At 38.9% G+C, this 14,067-nt stretch overlaps 1 protein-coding gene across 2 annotated transcripts in view; it reads left to right on the top strand.

Annotated features, from left to right (window-relative positions):
* Positions 1 to 7,419: 7,419 nt before the first annotated feature.
* The window catches only part of TNPO1 (transportin 1), a 69,543-nt gene continuing 62,895 nt past the window's right edge, over positions 7,420 to 14,067 (top strand). For both annotated transcript variants that reach the window (XM_053969022.1, XM_053969023.1), the window contains exon 1: positions 7,420 to 7,505. The gene's annotated coding sequence lies outside the window, so the exon portion shown is untranslated. The remainder of the gene's footprint in view (positions 7,506 to 14,067) is intronic.

Genomic DNA, 14,067 nt, shown 5'->3' on the forward strand with positions numbered 1-14,067 from the left:
AAAAACAAAGATATGGCATTAAAAAATGTAATGTTAAATTGTGCAAAAAAGGGGGGAAAAGGCCACATGAAAAATAGAGAGCTGATAGAAGTCAGTCAAAGTCTGTAGGAAAGAGTTTGTAGTAATGCCAGGAAATAATAGAGTCTTAGGTCTGCAAAATTATTACAAGCTCCCCTTATTATAAGAGGATCTACATATAAACTAAATTCACAATCTAAATATGTCAAGGGATGAGACATGAAAGAGTATCTCAAGATACCTAAAGAATCTTCTTAAAGAACAGAGAACTGCTTGGGACTTAAATCTACCACGTTGGTAACTTGGAGAAGAAAAATATGTTTTCACAGCATTGAAAGATTTCAAACTAGAAATGTTAGTGGCTAAAATTTTTATGCTTATATTGATTTTTAACAGAAACAAAAATTCCAGTATTCTAAAATTTTGCCCACTGTGGCTGCTCTTCCTTTCAACAACCAAAATTAGAAAATAGCACTGGATGAAGGTCATGGGAGCCTTTTACTGTAGGCCAGGGAAAGAGAGCCACAGACATTGCATAAGAATAGGTTAAGCATATAGATTTTCTCTTTTGTAAATGAAAACATTGCCTAATAACAGTGCTATGAAAATTGAAAGATACAGACAACTGATTTTCATCCCTGATAGGGCACATTCCTTTCCTCAGCTCCCACATCTTCAAGGGAAATGTGCCTGGTGCAGAATGAAATACCACCCTGAAGGCGTTTGTGTGTCTTCCTGGAAGTATCCTTTCCGAAGTCCAGGTTCTCAGAGACATTGAAAAGGCATGTGGGACCACAGCTGCCATGTCCTCTTCACTCCTTTACCTTTGGGATGGAAGCGAAAACCAGCCATATTAAATGTCCAAATATATGCAAAGGGAATGAAAGGCTATCGTGTAACCTCCATGCTTCCTTTTATATCTACAATACAATCAGGCACAATTTGCTCACAAACAGTGAAATTATCTTTGCTTTCCAACTTCCACAGTAAGTTCAAGGGAGATTGTGCAAAAAATGTCCTCAGTAATCTCTGGAATGGTTCTGGACAGCAGTCAGAATGCCTCTGGAGATCATGATGAAATATATGTCAAATCAAGAGCTTTGCTGCCATTCAACCAAACTTAATGTCTCTTATACTGCAAATTAACTTAGCTCGGTTAATATCTGTTAAGAACTATGATATTTTATAAAAGGATATTTTGCAAAGGAAAGGTCAGTAAATCTATTTCCAAATATGTTTCCTTAGCAAGAATGTTGATAGCTTTTACTGGAATGCTTTCCAAGGATGCTTGTCCTTTGACAAAGTTCCAATATTCAAGTAAACTTAAGTCAAATTACTCATTCGTTCTTTTGGGGGCTTAGGGAGAAGGAAAGATTTTTTTCTCTCATGCCTAACATGTTCATAATTCTGTCTTCTTTTTTTTAAAATCAGATTTTAATCCCATGTTTCAACAGTCATTTTTACTGGGATGAAAAGAGAGTGATGCTTTTCAATTACAGTGATTCTCTCTTGCTAAAGAGATGCAATTAGACTTATCAAAGGTGATTGCCACGGCAGTACTGTGATAACACAGAGTTCTTTTGGAATTGTTTTTCTGACTTAAACATAAGAATTTTATTAAATACTTGACCTCATTATGATATCTAGGTGCATATTCCCACATTCAAAAACTTGATGCCCTTGAGAAATTAAATTCTTTGGCCTCTTGATCTACACTGGGCACTGAGTGAAATCCTGGTATCACATAAAATATGGGAATGATGCCAATGCCTTTGATTGAGTCAGAATTATTTAGGGACTATGTCATAATTTTATATTTACTATACAACTGTCCTGACTATCTAGACACATCTGTGACTTGAATGCTGTAATATATTTTAGAGACTTGGCAATACTTCTCTTCCCTTTCTCTGAGTCCTTGTTATTCCCAGCTTCACTGCTCACAGATCTTAGACACCTACCTGACATCTTCACTAATTAACTCTAGTTAATTTCTATCTTTTTTTTTTCATTTTTCTCAAATTAGCCAATCTCTAACCTCTCATAATATTTTCTTTCAATCTCCTGAACAACTATCTTGGAGATGACTCAAATCCTGACTTTCACCATTGGTTAATGTAGTCATCAGCACTGCTCCTGAAAAGAGGAAAAGGTGCTTTCAGCACTCTTACTGCTGTTGCCTCCATTCCCTGTAAAGACAAAAGCAATAGGACTATGCCTGTGTCTGTACACCACTCTGAAAATGTTGTCATCCCCACAAAACAAATCTTTGACGGATAAGCACTTATATATCTTCTGCTGGTTCTACTACTCTACGCTCATGGCAAAGGAGTTGGAAAATAATGCAGTCATTTTGACAATAGATTACATTCTTAATGCAGCTCATTCTGCTCCTTCAAATATCTCCAAAGATTTCTTCTCAGAATTCCTGCTATTTCCAGATGGACAAACTTTATGAAACATGAATCAAAGGTTTCAGTGTTCCATTGAAAAAACTTCAGTGGCCAACCAAGAACAACATGACAATTTCAGAAAATGTTCATAAAGAATTTTCTGTTAAAAAAGGTACTTAGTCAGATGATAACAGTTCTTTTATGTCTGCAACTCCTAATGACCTTGATTTATGTGTTGATGGCCTGTTTCACAAATTTTTCCCATTCATTTACTTAACATGCTAGCTTTCAACCCTTCTGACCTTCAGCCAGCCCAATGAAACTATATGCTTAAAACATATATTTAATTTGTTTTAAGGTTTAAACACATTATAATCAATACAATTTGACATTTATTCCAGAACACTTATATTTTAAATTCCACTTAACATGTACTTGGCATGCTATGATTAATCTCAGAGAAATGGCTAGTGTAGGTTGCTTCAGGCAATAACAGCTTTAGTTGCTACAGCTAAATTTATCTTCAATTGTAAAACAAAACATTTAGGAAAGCAGCTTATTCCTTTGTAGTGATACAAAATAGAAACTAAGTTGAAAAATGTCTCAATAGCTAACACTAAACACTATCTTGCCAGTATGTAGTTGAAAAAATATTTTTAGATTAAAAAGTGGATCAAATTCCTATAAGCAATGACATAAACACAACAAATTGATATGTAAATTCTCTTAACAGTGAGTCCCTGTATGAATAGATAGTTCAAGAACTTGACTAAAAAGAAATTCTCTTTGAATAGGCAAAACAGCAGTGATATTTTCAGATTCTTGCAAATTAGGAAATAATTAAGTTTGTAACTGCACATACTGAAAATCTATTCAAATTTTTGTCTAGAACATTAATTAATCCTGCCTATGAAATCAATTAAGTAATTTATGTTATTTCTGTCTGACCAGCAAAGCTGGTTAATACTGTATTTCTCACATTTAGTGACTAGGTCTTGGCCAAGATTATCATCTTACTTTGTCTTCATATATAATGCTTCCAAAATATGTAAACTGCATATTGTTGAACAAATCCTGCTTTATTTTATGACAGGAATTAACTGTACATGAATATATATATTTTAATTTACTAAAATCTTCCTTCCTTCCTTCCTTCCTTCCTTCCTTCCTTCCTTCCTTCCTTCCTTCCTTCCTTCCTTCCTTCCTTCCTTCCTTCCTTCCTTCCTTCCTTCCTTCCTTCCTTCCTTCCTTCCTTCCTTCCTTCCTTCCTTCCTTCCTTCCTTCCTTCCTTCCTTCCTTCCTTCCTTCCTTCCTTCCTTCCTTCCTTCCTTCCTTCCTTCCTTCCTTCCTTCCTTCCTTCCTTCCTTCCTTCCTTCCTTCCTTCCTTCCTTCCTTCCTTCCTTCCTTCCTTCCTTCCTTCCTTCCTTCCTTCCTTCCTTCCTTCCTTCCTTCCTTCCTTCCTTCCTTCCTTCCTTCCTTCCTTCCTTCCTTCCTTCCTTCCTTCCTTCCTTCCTTCCTTCCTGCCTTCCTGCCTGCCTGCCTGCCTGCCTGCCTGCCTGCCTTCCTGCCTTCCTTCCGAACTGCCTGCCTTCTTCCCTTCCTTCCTGCCTGCCTGCCTGCCTTCTTTCCTTCCTTCCTGCCTGCCTACCTGCCTGCCTCTCACCTTCCCACACTCAGGCTATAAAAAAGCCTTGGAGACACAATTTAGCACCATTCACACTGGTATAGAGTACACATTTCCTACAGTTCTTTGTCTCTACAGTCTAGCAGCCATAAACCAGAGGTGCCACACTAGGTAGCACTTCTTCATTTTGCCCTCAGAAAGGGCCTTTGAAAAGTGTCCACAGAGCTTCAGCTGTAGTACAATCACTGGATACTTTGGAAAAAGTGTCAGAAACTAAAGGGCAGAAAGTGTACAGCAGCTGGAGACCGATTGAAAAAAAAAATCATACTCTTTTCAAATTAATCTTGACACAGAATATCAGGTTTCCAGAAGAAATAGTTCTATTATCAGACCTAACAAGGTAAGAAACATCACAATACAAGGAAGAATATGCAAAAATGCCTTTTCTTCATATTTTGTGAAGATTCACACATTTTACCACATTAGATGCCCAGCCTTCACCTGTAAACATATTAAGTAATTTCAGTACTACAGTATCTTAATCAGACATCAGAGTCCGTGAGCATACTTAACTGAGCAAGATAACCAAGACTGGAACAAATGCTGGATTTACTTTCCCATCTAAGTAGATGCAATAACTGCAGGTAAAACTGCTGTCAAATGGCCATTTTGCAAAACCACCAAAAAACTTGGTGGATACTTTTTCAATTTCCACATGTTGCAGATCTTCATTGTGACACTAAATTCAAACATAGTGCCCAAAGCCACATTTTTGTCCACCTCTGACCTGAATAAGGCTAACAATCCTGCTCTCCTAACTTCATGCATGTTAGAAGATGAAAACACAACCTCTTGGCTTTGATGATCAACAAAACAGTGATATTAGCATTGAAACATGGCCCATGACTATGTAAATTGTATCTCGCTGATATGTATTCGGCAGTAATACCTCGTCCACCTGCTGCTTTCAAAACTGCAAACTCATGCAAATACCAAAACACCTTTACATTAATTTCTAGGTGTTATTCAATACTAACTTTATGCTTACTTATAAATGGAAGAGAAAATTGGAAAAATTACAGGACACATTATCAGCATCTGTAAAGCACCTCAGGTTGTTTCCAATTCCTCTGTACAACAACTCAAAAATCCAATTAAGTCATTCTTTATAAGCTGGAGGGCAAATTTTCATGGCAACTGCACAGCTTCCTTTATTACTAAGAAATTATGTATCTCCATGCTTTTAGATGATGAATCTCTCCATGCTTGATCCTGTCAAGAAAAAAAAAACCAACAAATGATGAGAAATTATAGTGAAATAATTAAGTATGCTCCTAAAAACAATTTGCAGTCACACGGACAGACTTGCAGTCTAAAATTAAAAAAAAAATAAATGTATATCTGTATAATGCATCATCAGCACAATGTAGAATTAAGCTGGTTCCAAATAAATTTAGGAATTGTTTAGCACAGACCTTTGGCTTTCTTAGTCAAAATTATTATATTCAGAAAACAGATAAATTAGCGCTGGCTTGCTATGTGCTATCATGACTAGGCTGCATCTAATAGCCATGTACCTCACTATCCCAAAAGACTTCAGTGACTTGGAGACAATGCTAATTTTGCAATAACCTCTGAGAATAGCAGAGGATTGGGCATCCAGACCATGATCATACAGAATCTTTTCAGAAGGAAAACAGGCCAGGACTTTGCCAGCAGATTGCTGACAAAAGTGGAAGTAAGCTATGGGACATATGCTCTGTACTCAGGAAGGCTGAACTGGGAGATATAGCCCTGCATACCTATTTTCCTGTTAGCAAAGAGATTTTATTATGAAATAATGAATTTACAGTGATTGTTGCAGATGTAAGTATTAAGGTATAAATCACAGTTCAGTATATAACCATATTACAATCTGCTCAGAACAATACACAGTAAAATATTACTCGAGGAAAATAACAAGTATTTAATTTGACTGTGGGCAGGAGTTTCAATAGAGAGAAGAAGGCTGTAGAATGTGTACATTCCTGCACGAGATCTTCCTTCAGGAGTACTGAAGTGTTAGTATTTACAAGATTACCAGACAGATCCTATGAAAACAAACAAACCTGTTGGAGTAATCTGGTGTTCAGACCAGTTGTGTTCTCAAGTTTTCCTCTGCAATAATTAGGAAATGTAGTGTGGCGCAATACTAGAGCTGAACTTACTCAGCAACATTTGAGTGCTGACTTAGACAAGTGGCTGGGAAACCCCATTTATGGAAGATACTGTCAAAAGCTTTTGGTTGTTGTGAAATCATAGTAGTATGTGGGGTTGTGGAAGGGTTATGTCAAAGAAGCATATGCCGAAGAGGCAGACTGAGAGAATTGTTTAAATGAGGATTGAGAGAAGACCATGAGTTTCTAGGAGCAGAAGACACACAATGGGACCATAAGCAGAGTTACCAACTGAGTTTGTCTCAAGAATGTGCTTTTCTAAATGGTCTGTAAGCTTTAGAAATTGGGTGAAAATTATCAGCTTTCACTGTTTAATAAAAAAGTAGCTAGTGCTCACAGTCAAGGAGATAGGACTGCAGCACAATTAGAGATTGCTACTGCAACTTGTTGGGGTGCTCACAGCCATGAACGAATGCACAGTGGTCTTCTTGCCACAACAGCTGGCCACACATCAAAGAATTATAGAATACAATGGTTTGAGTTGGAAGTACTCTCCTCTGGACCTGTTCCAAAAGGTCCATGCCTTTCTGGCATAAGGGCTCCAGAGCTAGATATAGAAGCCAGAGGGGAAGAATCACCTTCCTCAACCTGCTGGCCTCATGTTTTTTGATGCAGTCCAGTATGCAATTGTCTCTCTGGGCTGCAAAAGCACCTTGCCAGATCACGTCCTGCTTTTCATACACCAGTACTACCAAGTCCTTTTTCACAGGGCTGCTCTCAATCCATTCACTCACTCCATTGGGAGGACCCTGCGTGTGCACTTACACTAACTCGCTAAGATGAAAGCCAGAATGCTGTACTTTAGCTGTCTAGCCCTCAGCCTCATTTTTTATTTTCTTGGCACATGTGTGAGACACCTCCTGTAGAGCGGCTGCGGCCGGACGGCTGCGGGCGTGAGGGGGTGCGGGGAGAGGAGGCTGGCCTGGGGAGCCTGGCGGGGCCCAGGCTTAAGGATTCCTGCGAGAAGCCCGTTAGTGCTGGGGGGGCCACGGCCGAGAGCCTGAGACGCCGGTCGGGGCCGGGCGGCCATTTTACCGCCGCCTCCATCCCGCCCGCCGTTGCCGGGGTGACCGGGGCAGCGGCGCCCCCGCCCCCGGCCCCGCCCCGCGGCCGATCGAGGGGCGGCGGCGGCCGAGCGAGGTTCCCTTTGTTCAGCCATTTCGGGGGCCGGAGCGGCGCCGCGCGGAGCTGTGGAGGGAGAGGTCGGGCCGCTCCCTCGCCACTCCCCTGCCGCCGGGCTCTGGGATGGTGTGGGTACGTGTCCGGGTTGAGAGGGGCGGGGTGGGACGTCCCATCCCCGGTAGTCGCCGGCACCGCCGCGTGCCCCGGCCGATGTCAGAGGGCTCCGCGCTGCTGTTGGGCGGGGAGCCTTGGGGTGTCGGCCGCGGGGTCTCGGCCGTGGGCTGCCTCTTCCGCTCTTATTATGGATGGATGGATGGATGGATGGATGGATGGATGGATGGATGGATGGATGGATGGATGGATGGATGGATGGATGGATGGATGGATGGATGGATGGATGGATGGATGGAGGGAGGGAGGGAGGGAGGGAGGGATGGAGGGATGGAGGGATGGGTGGATGGAGGGAGGGATGGATGGATGGATGGATGGATGGATGGATGGATGGATGGATGGATGGATGGATGGATGGATGGATAGATGGATGGATGGATGGATGGATGGATGGATGGATGGATGGATGGATGGATGGATGGATGGATGGATGGATGGAGGGATGGAGGGAGGGAGGGATGGAGGGATGGAGGGATGGGTGGATGGAGGGAGGGATGGATGGATGGATGGATGGATGGATGGATGGATGGATGGATGGATGGATGGAGGGAGGGAGGGAGGGATGGATGGATGGATGGATGGATGGATGGATGGATGGATGGATGGATGGATGGATGGATGGAGGGAGGGAGGGAGGGAGGGAGGGATGGAGGGATGGAGGGATGGAGGGATGGATGGATGGATGGATGGATGGATGGATGGATGGATGGATGGATGGAGATACGGTGCAGGCAGCGGCTGGAACCTGAGGATCTGGGCAGACCCCCGAGATACCCCCTCCAACCCCCCTTTCCGCCAGCTCCTCCCGGTGTCACAGCTGGCGCCGTCTCTGCAACATTGTGCCAGAAAGTTAAAGTTGCTGCAGGATAGAGGAACGTGGCCCTCTTTCCTACCGCGGTTTCTGGCGTGTGTGGAGTCCATGTACAGATTTGCCTAGGTGGGGTTTTAAATTTTTATTCCGAAATATTAGAAAGGCGAGAAATCTCATGATTGTCTAATACTTTCGTTTGCATAGGAAGGTTGTTAATTTAGGTACTTGGTGAAAATTAACAGTGGAACTTATGAACGTTTTGTGGGGTGACTGTACAAAGCTGTCTGGGTTGATTAGTCTGCGAGATATTTGTCTCCTTGCTGTGAAGGTTTATAATTCCTCTCGACTTTCTGCTCAAGATCCGAGAAATCCTCCTACTACTGTGAGGATTGTTCTGCGATGAATTCAGCTTCTTAACCTGTTTGCTTGTCCTCTTGCATAGTTAAGTTGTCCTTAATGTGGCATTCGAATGCATCAAAGGTGTGGTTAAATCCTTACAACACACATTGAACAAAAAGTTGACTTTTGTTCCTTCTGTAAATGAGTAATTGAACAGAAAAAAATAGTCATATACCCGAACTCTTAAAAGGAGCCTTTGATAGAATTGGAAACTGAGCCCATAAGTCTTCATTCTACATCTGCTGTGTGAACTGTAGTTATTTTTGAGTAGTATGTGGGAGGATGGAGGAAAGGTGCCTACAGTTGGGAAGAATAGTTTCTGTATGATAAAAATTACTTAAGAATGCATTTTTCAAGATTTAGCTAGCTTACACTCAAAGCAGGATAAGACAAAAGAATAGTTATGATGGTGCACAAACAGATTACAAAAGCAGTTTATTGACTGTGTTAAAGGAGGAAAGCTCAGGTTAGAATGAATATTGACTAAGGACCATGATTACTGTTGGATACAGGCAATGACATGTTTCATTGACTAATACAGGTGCAAGCACAGCTGCTAAATTGAGCTATGCCTTGTGACAGGGAGGTTAAAACAACATAATAATGGCTTTATGAATGTAGGTTTTTACTGGATTATCTGACACACTTTTCTATTATATTTATTTAGAATCCAATTTAGGAGTCCTTGTATGTGGATATTCAATAAAGCAGGCATGTGTGCTTAATTTTTAGCTTCAGGGATGGGGCCTGAAACCTTTTATAGTTAGGTGATAGGTATGCACAGAACTGTTCAGCAGACTGGCAGAACTGTGGTGGAGTATATCCTGTTCATACTTCAGGCACACCAAGATGCTATGACTACAAAGGAGAGGGGAGGGACAGCCAAGTACAATCCTCCTCCATCAAAGCTTGTGTTCAGAATCTTTCTAGTTAAAGATCGGGGCCAAAAAGATAAAATGATTTTATCTTTTAAATGTCATAATAATAAAGATCTTCTGTCATGGACCCAATGTTGTTGGTGTCATAAAAAAGGTTTTTGTCATAAAAAAAATTACAGCAGTTTTATGAACTTGATATGCACTGATCAGTGCATTATCATCAAGTTGTGCTAGTAACATGAAACAGGGAGGATTTTTTTTGTTTTGTGTTTGATAGGCTAGGACTGCTTTTCCATTACTTTCCTGCCTTAATATGTTGTAATCAGTTTTGCTCACAGAAATTAATTTTACCCATTAATTTGGTTCCAAATTCTACAAGCATTTAAGTACATGTAACAGTAGTATGTTTCAATCACTGAATCCACTGCTTTCCACTCACTGTTTTACAGTATTGATTTAGATAATTGATGTATCTTTTCTACATACATTGATAGATTTCAGATATATATTATACAATGTTTTTATTGATTGTATTGTACATAATAAATAATAATATATTCATATACAGAAATATACTAATATAGCTATATTATACAAATCATACTGAAATTATTTTACATTTCTCATTGAAAGAGATAGTTGTGTAGATCCACTGTTTGGTTTATGTATGTGACCTGTCATGTGCATGATAAAACACTGTACATATTTATGCATGTATACATGGATGCCTTGGAATATGGCTTTTTCTAGTAACAATATGAAATAAACCTCCAAATGTCACTTCTAGCCTTTAGGGGGTTTTCTTTTCCAAACCAGGCTCCAGAGAGAAATTTAAACTATTTAAAAACAATTGTTTGTTAATTTCCTGTGTACTGAATGCATTTGAAATTTTGAGTTTGTGTATATGTCTGCATCTAGTGTGTATGTCCTTGTCTATGTGAGTCAAATCTCAAGGCATAAAATTAAATAAAATTTGTGTTTAAAGAAAATTTTTGTTTTTTAAACCTTGACTCAGAGTCATACTCTAAATTATTTTCCTATTAAGTAATTTAATTTTGTAGAGCATTTTCTACAAGTCATTGTGAGATACCCTTAAACACTGAAAAAGTGCTGCTTATGGTGAGCCTTCACTAATTGCATCATTTTAAATATTAGGTCAGTGCTATATATGAAAGAAGAAAAGATAAGAGGTAGGTATATGATCATCATCAGTCACTTCTGGCATCCAGGGTCATGCTTTTCCAACCATGCCAAACCAGAGCCTCATCTATGGCTCTTCTCCCACCTTCTGTAGTGCATTCAAGCTAGGATTGCAGTCCAATGCTCACATTTAAGCTTTTTTATCTGTTCTTGCACCCATAAAAGTTTATTTTTATTTCAGACTTGAGTCACATAATTTCTCCTCCACATACCCATATCATCAACCTTCACTTCCAGGAAGAAAAAGTGGAACCTTAGCTTCTCCTGCCTTCTTGTACCTCCTTAATCTTGTTCTTCCTACTTTACCATGTCTTGGTCCTCTTCTTCTGTCCTGAACCAGAAGCGCACTCTGCATGGGGACTGCAGAGTTATTCATTATGTTGAATGTGCGTGGTGGCTGCAGTAGTTCCTAACTGTTCCCACAGGTTTTATGGAGGCCAGAGGGCCATTGCTGTGCTAGCTGTATAGGAGCAGTGAGACCCAGAATCTGTGGCTCAGTTCAGTTTTGAATGTAGCATGGAAACAGACATAAGTGGCGTTTGTGCTACACTTTGGCCACCTTTTTTATAGACAAGGAAGAAAAATCAGCAGTAGCAGACAAGCATGGAAAGGCAAGAGTAATTTTCGTCAGAGACTAAAAAGCACACATTTGCTGCTTCTACTAGATAAGCTAAATCAGTGCAAAAATCCAAACAGATATTTCAGTCCGTTTTACATCTGTTTTGCTTGAGTCAATTCATCAGGAAAAAAAGCCAACCTTAAAATAAATTATTCTTTCTTGTGCAGATAGGCCCCAAGCCATGTCTTTCGAAATCAGAAGTGACTGCAGTCCATTAATGTAATGCAAATAGATTAATTTTGTGTAAGAGGCAGAAGCTTCAGTTGTTGAATCTGGCCCATGAAAAGTAAAAACCAAGCAAGATGAGCTTTGAATGGGAGCTTTTGAACAAATGGGAATCACATTAACAAGAACACAAGACTCATGTAATTGCATTCTTTGCTTGTATGTGAGAAAACAGACTCCACATTGGTGTCTGGAGCAGAGAGGCTTTTGGAGCCCCTTGGAAAAGGAATGGAAGTAGGTCAGTTGATGAGGGGAAACAGTTGGTTTAAAAAAACTTAATGTTGTTCCATTATTCTCTGTAACATAGACAGCATGTATGCCCTAAGTGCAAATATATTTCAGATATCTTCCTGTCTTAATATTTTTTAACCTTCCATAAGGAAGAATTTATTTGGTCATATAATTACATTGACAAATGACTTCAGACACCCTCCTTCTGAAATCTTCCATGTATCTGTAGAAGATTTTGTATAGTCTCCTTCTGTTTCTCCATTAAAAACACTGTAACTTCACTATTCTTTGCTTCTGGAGAATCCCTATTCTCCCAGGAGATAACTGTTGGTTTTCTGAACCAATGAGTACTTCTAATATATTTTACAATCTGTGACGATAGTATGCTTTCCAGTTTAGCAAGGAATCCTATCTTAAGCATTGTCCATTCCAGTGGTTCTCTTAATGTCTTTATGATTACACAGAATCAAAATAGTAAACAAAAATACAGCACAATTGGCAATATTCAAGCATCCCTCCTTTGCATTGTGCATTTCAAGGTATGCGGTGCTTTGGTTGCTACTTCCATTTGCAGTCTTTTCAGATGTGTTGTGGAAAAGATGATGCTGATAAGGGAGTTCTAGGTTAGTCTTGCATATAAACACCAATGAGTTCAGCTGTTGGGTGGATTGCTTTGTTTGTTGTTTTTATTTTTAGTAATTGTTGTATAATGTTTTAAAGATGAAATATTTATTTTAGATATGAGAAAATTAATAGAATATATGAACTTGCATTTTTAAATATTTTAAATATTTTAAATAGTTAATAATATGAATTTTTGTATCAGCACATGATATTGAGAATCACCAGACACTGAGGATACTGTCCTTACCGTGTTTCTTTTGTTCTGCATAAAATGGCTAATGGATCATAGGCTTTGATAATTTTAGCTACATTGGGCATTGGGGTGGGATTCTCTCTCTCTTTTTTTTTTTTCTTCTTTTTTTTTAAGGTTAAATGAGATAGCAGAGGCTGCCTTTTGATGATCTCTTTGTAGGTCTTGTTTTGGGTAATAATGCCAATGTAATTGAACATAAGGACAATTTCTTAACTACAGATATTTCTTGGAGCTTAGGAGAAAGAGTATATCCCTGGAAACAAATAACTATCCTGAATTGTATGAGGCCATATAAGTTGGACCTAAACTGTGGTGGAAATTTTAAATGTTGGCCTGTGAATTATTCATAATCTGACTTGTTATTTTTGCAAATAAAAGGTGATATTTCTATATATTTGGTTCTAAAATTTTACAGGTAGGAAGAACAATAATAGAAAATAATATTTACATTTTTCTTCACATTTTCTTCTTGCTCTTGTTTTATCAGAGATAATATCAAAAATCCTAAGTCTTAGAATTAAGTGTGATAAAGTGATAAATAAGGTGAGACATTAAAATTAATTTGAGAATTTGATATCTCTGATAAAATATTACATGTCAGAAGGTATTCTAGAAAAGGTGCTGTAGTACATGGTTCTGAGCTCTGCAACATCACTTCTAGTGTCTTCTGTGGAGCTTACAAAGAGGTACCTCAAGTTCAATGTGGTTAGATATAGTGTAATATTTTCATTGCAATTTAATCCTTGGGTCCTTCAGAAGATGATATCAATGTAAGATATAAATTCTTTACTCCATTACAACAGTAGTATGTAGATTAATTACTTCAGCCCTGTTATAGGTAGGTCTGAAAGAAAGCAAACAAATTTTTACCTTGGTGAAGTTCAGCTGTCCTGTTCACACTTTCAGTAAGTTTTAAATAGAGAAAACTATTTATTATACAAACATCCTTTAAGATTATGCTAATTTAGTTGTAAATGTGTTTGAAACCTCTGATTTCCTCAGTTAGACTTTTATGTTTGATTTTGAAATTCTGAAAAAATGCTAAAATCAATATTGGTCTTACCCATGCTGAACAGCTTTAACACTCTCTGTGTTAGTCATCAGACAAGACCAAGTTTTATAGAAGTGTTTTAATTTGTATATAAGACACCATGTATATAAGACATTCAGTACATTGTCAAACAATCAGTTTTTATTGAAGATAATTTGAAAGAAGGTAAAAAATCTTGGCTGCCATATTATGCAGAAAATAGGGTTTTTTCAACTTAATACATAATTTTATG

The sequence above is a fragment of the Vidua chalybeata genome, chromosome Z (assembly GCF_026979565.1).
Source record: "Vidua chalybeata isolate OUT-0048 chromosome Z, bVidCha1 merged haplotype, whole genome shotgun sequence".
NCBI classification, from domain to species: domain Eukaryota; kingdom Metazoa; phylum Chordata; class Aves; order Passeriformes; family Viduidae; genus Vidua; species Vidua chalybeata.